Source organism: Primulina tabacum, chromosome 6 (assembly GCF_025594145.1).
Source record: "Primulina tabacum isolate GXHZ01 chromosome 6, ASM2559414v2, whole genome shotgun sequence".
Classification (NCBI taxonomy): Eukaryota; Viridiplantae; Streptophyta; class Magnoliopsida; order Lamiales; family Gesneriaceae; genus Primulina; species Primulina tabacum.
Genome location: NC_134555.1, coordinates 20,872,613 through 20,879,851, shown reverse-complemented (window position 1 = coordinate 20,879,851; position 7,239 = coordinate 20,872,613).

The following is a 7,239-nucleotide window of genomic DNA, read 5'->3' as shown; positions in this document are numbered from 1 at the left end:
GAGAAAATGTGTTGCAATTTTCGGCCAAGGATATGGGAGGGAAGGAGTGAATGAGTTGTCTTCGTGTGTGAAAAAGTAGAGACCAACTTTAGAATGTCATGCGATTTTTTAATCAAAAGTAATCCTCAACTCTTCACCTCCCAAGCATGCATTCTTATTTGGGCTTGTAACAATTACAAGGTCCATGGACTTTAGTTTAATTGTCTCAAACAAATTTGAGACCCATTAAACCTTACTTGATTTTACTCAAGCCCACTAGTCTAATAATTATTTCTAATTGGGCTTTACAAGGCCCAATATAGTTTAATTAATTCAACCCTTGAATTAAATTAATTGTTTGGACTCTACTAGGCCCACTAGTGTTAAATTAATTCAACACTTGAATTAATTTAGTTTAGTCCATAATAATGTTTATGAAAACCACAATTTCCAAATACATTATTTATTTGGCCAACTTTTAATTCAGGAACCCGTTCATAAATTAAAATTACATTTCCCTCATAGAAGTCATACTTCTATTTTTGCTTACGCTTATAAACTCATTTATAAGCCGTTCAACACATTGAACTATATTTTACTTCTCAACGGAATCTAGAAAGCTAGTACTTGTGTGGCCCTCAATGGTTCATTGATACAACTAGCCGTGGGTTCACATCTCCATGTGATTCGGACTAAACATGTCCTTATATGAGCATACCCCAATTGCTCCATTCTTACTTGTCAACTCCTTGATAACAAGAATGTCAGAACTCAAGTCTGATAGTACCCAACCGATCATGTTAAACGCCTAGCAGCATCGCTTACATGATTCCCTAGGTATCAAATGATAGTGACTGCAAGAACCATTCAATTATGGTTAGCGTACAGTACGGTCCCTTCAACTCATATATCCCGATCGATTCGACAACCATTGGTATATCGAGAGTTGTCAATGAATCGATACTATGTGTCATGTCGTAGTTGCATCGATGGTGTAATCTATGAAACCCCTTTCTTAATTACCACCATACTCTGATCAGAGATTTCAAACTACATACACATGAGAACACATAGGATATCTATACCCGAAGGTAAGCAGTGAATCCCCGACTCCAATGCATCATCTCCTATATGTTTCGAAAGAACACCTGATGATCCCTTGAGAGTCGGTAAACAAGTCAAAGTGTAGTGCTAGCACATAGAGTCTCAATGTTGTCCCGGGTCATAAGGACTAATGGTGTACACCCATAAACTAGGACGTTTCCACTCGATAAGTGAGAACCACTTGGAAAGTCCTTTATGGAGGTTGTTCAGTGCACTCTACAAGGAGCACCTATCTGCATGCTCGGACATCACAATGTCCCCTACCAATGAAACATGGTACTCACATCGCAGATACTAGTCTCGAACTCGAGCGGCCTATATCCTTCTTTGCGGCTGCTGAATCGACTAGGAACTGTTTAAAATATACAGTATTCCAAATATGAGTTTCATGATACTCATCGTATGAACATCTCATATTCTTTCTACTATTTGTATATTTAATGACTTTATCTATGCAACTAGCAAGGGTATACAAATAAAGATGTGCCAAAATAATAATTTAAAATATTATTAAAATAAAGATCGTTTATACATAGAGTTTCATTGTGAACACTCGGCCAAACACTTGGCTCGACGGGCACCTACTCTAACAATCTCCTACTTGCACTAGAGCCAACTACCCATATGCTTCAAACCCATCGATTCCCGATTCTTCTCGAATAATGGTCCAGATAAAGGCTTAGTTAGTGGATCAGCAACATTATCTGCGGAGCCGACTTTGTCAATCGAGGCATCTCCTCTTTCCACAATCTCTCGGAGGATGTGGTACTTTCTCAATATATGTTTGGACTTCTTATGAGACCTCGGCTCCTTTGCTTGAGCAATGGCTCCCGTGTTGTCACAAAACACCGGGACAGGAGCAACTCCATTAGGAATGACGCCCAACTCTTGGACAAAATTTCTTATTCAAACAGCCTACTTTGCTGCAGCTGATGCAGCAATGTATTCTGCCTCAGTGGTGGAATCCACTGTACTGTCTTGCTTAGAACTCTTCCAAGAGACAGCAGCACCATTGAGCATGAATATGAATCCAGAGGTTGACTTCGAGTCATCGATATCGCTTTGGAAGCTAGAGTCGGTATAGCGTTCCAATTTCATTTCCCCACCCCCATAGACCAAGAACAACTTATTGGTCCTCAAATACTTGAGGATGTCTTTCACAGCTTTCCAATGTTGAAGACCAGGGTTCGATTGATATCTATTCACTACACTTAGTGCGAAAGCCACGTCAGGACGTGTAAACATCATCTCATACATGATGCTACCAATCGCAGATGCATACGGAATGCGTGTCATCGCCTCTATCTCTGCGTCAGTCTTGGGAGACATAGACTTGGATAGGGACACGCCATGACACATTGGTAGATGTCCTCTCTTGGACTCATCCATCGAGAACCTCTTCACGATTGTATCAATGTATGTGGACTGGGTGAGACCAAGCAATCTTCTTGATCTATCTCAATAGATCTGTATTCCCAATACAAAAGATGCTTCACCCAAGTCCTGCATCGAGAACTTACTCGCTAACCTTATCTTAGTTGATTGCAACATTCCTACATCTTTCCTAATGAGTAGAATGTCATCAACATACACCACCAGGAATGTCACAGCACTCCCACTGACCTTCTTATACACACAGGGTTCCTCAGGATTCTTAGCAAAACCAAACCCTTTTATTGTACCATCGAATCTAAGGTTCCAACTCCTAGATGCCTGCTTTAGACCATAAATAGATCTCTGAAGTTCGTATACCATATGCTCACTTCCGACAGATGTAAACCTTTCGGGTTGAGACATGTAAATCTCTTCCTTAATATCCCCATTAAGAAAGGCTGTCTTGATATCCATCTGCCATATCTCATAGTCATACCATGCAGCTATGGCTAGCAATATCCTTATGGACTTGAACATTGCAACTGGAGAAAAGGTTTCCTCAAAGTCAACTCCTTGTCTTTGAGTATATCCTTTTGCCACCAATCGCGCCTTGAAGGTCAATACCTTCCCATCTGCCCAAAGTTTCCTCTTGTAAATCCATTTACACCCTATGGGAACAATTCCCTCAGGTGGATCCACGAGATTCCACACTTGGTTCGAATGCATGGAATTCATCTCAGATTCCATCGCTTCAAGCCACTTGGATGAATCGGCATTAGATAACGCTTCCTTGAAGGTCCTTGGATCACATCCATGGTTAGGCTCATCATGGCCTTCTTAAAGAAGCAGACCGTACCTCATAGGTGGTCTCGAGACTCTCTCGGATCTTCTAGGAGCTTGTATCTCCTCTCTTGGCTCTTCGGGTGTGGGTTCTATAATTGTGGGTGTCTCTCGAACCTCTTCGAGTTCTATCATCTCCCCTTTTCTATCCAATAGAAATTTCTTATCCAAAAAGGTTGCATTCCTAGAAACAAACACTTTTGTTTCTTAGGGATGATAGAAGTAGTATCCAACCGAATTCTTTGGATATCCCACAAAGTAACATAAAATGGATCGACTATCCAATTTATCTCCCACTACCTTCTTCACATAAGCAGGGCACCCCCATATTCTAAGATAAGAATATTTGGGTGGCTTACCCATCCATATCTCATATGGTGTCTTATCAACTGCCTTTGTATGGACATTGTTCAACAACAGTGCCGCTGTCTCAAGCGCATATCCCCAAAAGGAGGGCGGCAACTCCGTGAACCCCATCCTAGACCAAACCATGTCCATCAAAGTGCGGTTACGACGCTCCGAAACACCATTCAACTGTGGTGTAGCGGGCAGAGTCCACTGCGAGAGAATCTCATTCTCCCTAAGATACTCTTGGAACTCGGCCCTCAAGTACTCACCACCTCAATCCGATCGAAGTGTCTTGATGCTTCGTCCCAACTGTTTCTCTACTTCACTTCTGAATTCTTTGAACCTTTCAAAGGCTTCAGACTTGTATTTCATCAAATACACATACCCATACCTCGAAAAGTCATCGGTAAAGGTGATGATTAGGCATGTCCATGCTTAGTGGTGATGCTAAGCGGACCGCATACATCGGTATGGATCAAATCCAATAACACTTTGGCTCGCTCCACATGGCCCTTAAAGGGAATTTTGGTCATCTTTCCTTTAAGACAGGATTCACAAGTTGTGAGAGCATTAATATCAGACATATCAAACATGCCCACTCCCACTAACTTGTTCATCCTTCTTATGGAAATATGTCCTAATCGAGCATGCCAAAATTGTGCCGAATTTAGAGTATCTTGTTTTCGCTTGTTTGTTGTTGTTATTGCTTGGACATTGTTTAGTGGAATATCTTTCAATTTTAAGGTGAAGAGATCATTTTCAAGTTCTCTAGTACCAATTAAACATTCATTCTTGTAAATGTTGCAAACACCTTTACTAAATAAACAAGAAAATCCATCTTTATCAAGCCTAGAAATGGAAATAATGTTTTTCACCAATTCAGGTACAAACAAAACGTCTCTAAACATTAACTTACAATCATTGTTTAAATGCAAGCAAACATCTCCTGTGGCCTTGGCAGCAACCCTTGCTCCATTGCCCATCCTCAAGAAGGTGTCACCTTCCCTGAGCCTCCTACTTCTTCCCATCACCTGCAAATCATTACAGAGATGTGAGCCACAGTCGGTATCCAATACCCAATTAAGTAGTAGAGTTAATTGAATTGTTTATTTCAATATAGAACATACCGTTTCTAGAACTCTTCTAGGCAAGATATTCCCTGCAGTTACGCCTCCAATGTTAAGGCTTCTTTCAGTGATGACAGATGTCAACAGTCTTGTCAGCCTTCACTAGTGTGGCTACCACAACGGGACCTGGAGTCTGCCTCTTCAAGGGCACGTTCTTCTTGGGAGGTTGGAAAGAACGCTTCTTTCCCTTCCCAGGTGGACTGGTCTTCATACCAGATGAAGAGCCCACATAAAGAATTGGCTTCTCTTTCTTGATAGTGGACTCAAAAGTCACAAGCATATTCACCAACTCCTCAAGGGTCGGCTCCATCTTGTTCATGTTGAAGTTCACCACAAAAGGATCAAATGAGCTAGGCAATGACAAGAGCAACACGTCGGTGGTCAGCTCTGAAGGCAACATCAAATCCATGCAAACGAGCTTGTCCACGAGCCCAATCATCTTTAGGCCATGCTCATGGACCGAGGCCCCATCTCGCATGTACAAAGTGATCAGCTCCTTGACGGTAGCATGCCTAAGAGGCCGAGTCTGCTCACCAAAGAGCTCATTGAGGTGCAAATGAATGTCAGCAGCATTCATTGCATCCTCAAAACGTCTCTGCAGCTCATCATTCATAGAAGCCAGCATATAACACCTGGCTTTCAAGTCATGGTCACACCAATCCTTGTAAGTCTGCACTTCCTCAGGAGTGCAGCTAGTCGGAGCCTCAACAGGGGGCGACTCAGTCATCGTGTGCAATCTTTTCCGAGTTCAAGACGATTTTCAGGTTTCTTAGCCAAGTGAGGTAATTAGGTCCGGTTAATACGTGTTTTGCGAGAATAACAGACAGCGGATTGCGAATCGAAGACATTGTCAAATTTGTACTGAAAAGTAAAACAGATAAATGTTAATGACTATTTTAAAATTTTTAGTAAGAAATAAAGTATGGACTTTTACTTTATAAATTTTCGCTCCCACTGTTTTGACATTTTCACTATCCTCACGTTTGATTAGGACCCAATAATATGACGTCGTTCATCTTTACGTGTCAAGCCTTACCCATCGATGTTGAACCTTAATGGACGGTCGCCATGAGTTCCCCCAATAATATGAGTCGAAATCATGTGAGTTCCACGTAGTTCACATCACCATGTCAATGGATGTCACAGCTTTCCGGCACTCAGGGCCCCCCCAATAATATGAGCCGAGCCCCGAGCACGGGTAGCGTTCATCATGCACCCATTGTCGATGGAAGACATGGAAATTATAAACAAATTTATAATTCCCCTTTTCGGGCTTGATATTAATTTTGAATCTTATTCAAAATGTGGGTTTTTAATTTTGAAAGGTCTCATCATTAATTTTATTTAAAAGCTTGCCATGTTTGATCGTATGTTTAGCGGATTCATGCAACTTTGTTATCATCATAATAATAACGCACATACTCATTATTTATAACATATCATGCATATATTATAAACAGTAAACAAAACAAGGATGATATATCGCCCCAAAAATAATGGGCCGTGTGAGTTAAACACGGGCCTAGGTCCAATCCTAGGGAAATACATGGGATGCAAATGCAACTATTACATTAGCTTCCAATATTTACATGTCTTCGATCTTCATAATCATCATGGTCACCATCTTCCGATCTTGATCATCCACTATACTAATATTTACAAATAAATATCCATGGCAAATAGGGATACATCTCATGGGGGTGGGAACGGGCCATAAACCAAGCCCACTTTATAAATTGATAATTATTATAATCATTCAACACAAAATATCCTAGCATACACCTAGCAAATTGGGCTTGGGCTTTTGATCATCCTTCATGCATAATATCACATATCATACACCATCAATTAATTATTGTGATAATTAATTGATCCAATATTATATATCTTGATCCAATCACTAACCGCCACGATTATAAACTAAATTAACAAAGTATACAAACACCTTTGTCTACTTTCTAATTAATTTATTTATAACCGAATTTCTTGCAAATCACAATTTTTTATAAATAATTAAAGTCCAACTTCAATTATTTATTTCATGAGAAAATATTTGCAACTTTTGTAAATTTAAACTTAAGGGCCCAAAAAATCATTTTTCACCAAAAACATTTTGACTCATTTAAATTTCACAAATATGTTAGTCATCCAATGGCCCAACAACTTAAGGCCCATAATACTTTGATAATTCAAAACACCTTTTGAAAACCATAGTCGAAATCCGGCCAACATGCAAAATTTTTTTTTTAATTTTTTAAAAGATAGGGGCTGTTCGGGCAGCCCCTCGGGCTGCCCTTGCTGCCCAAAATGGGCATCCCACGGGCAGCCCGAGCTGCCCGAAATGGGCAGCAACAAGCTGCCCGAATTTTCCCCAAAAAAAGCCTCGATTTTGTTGCAAAAAGTATTTCTCATGCGGTTAGAAATCGATCTCAATATAATATTATGTATATGCTACACAAACTAGTAC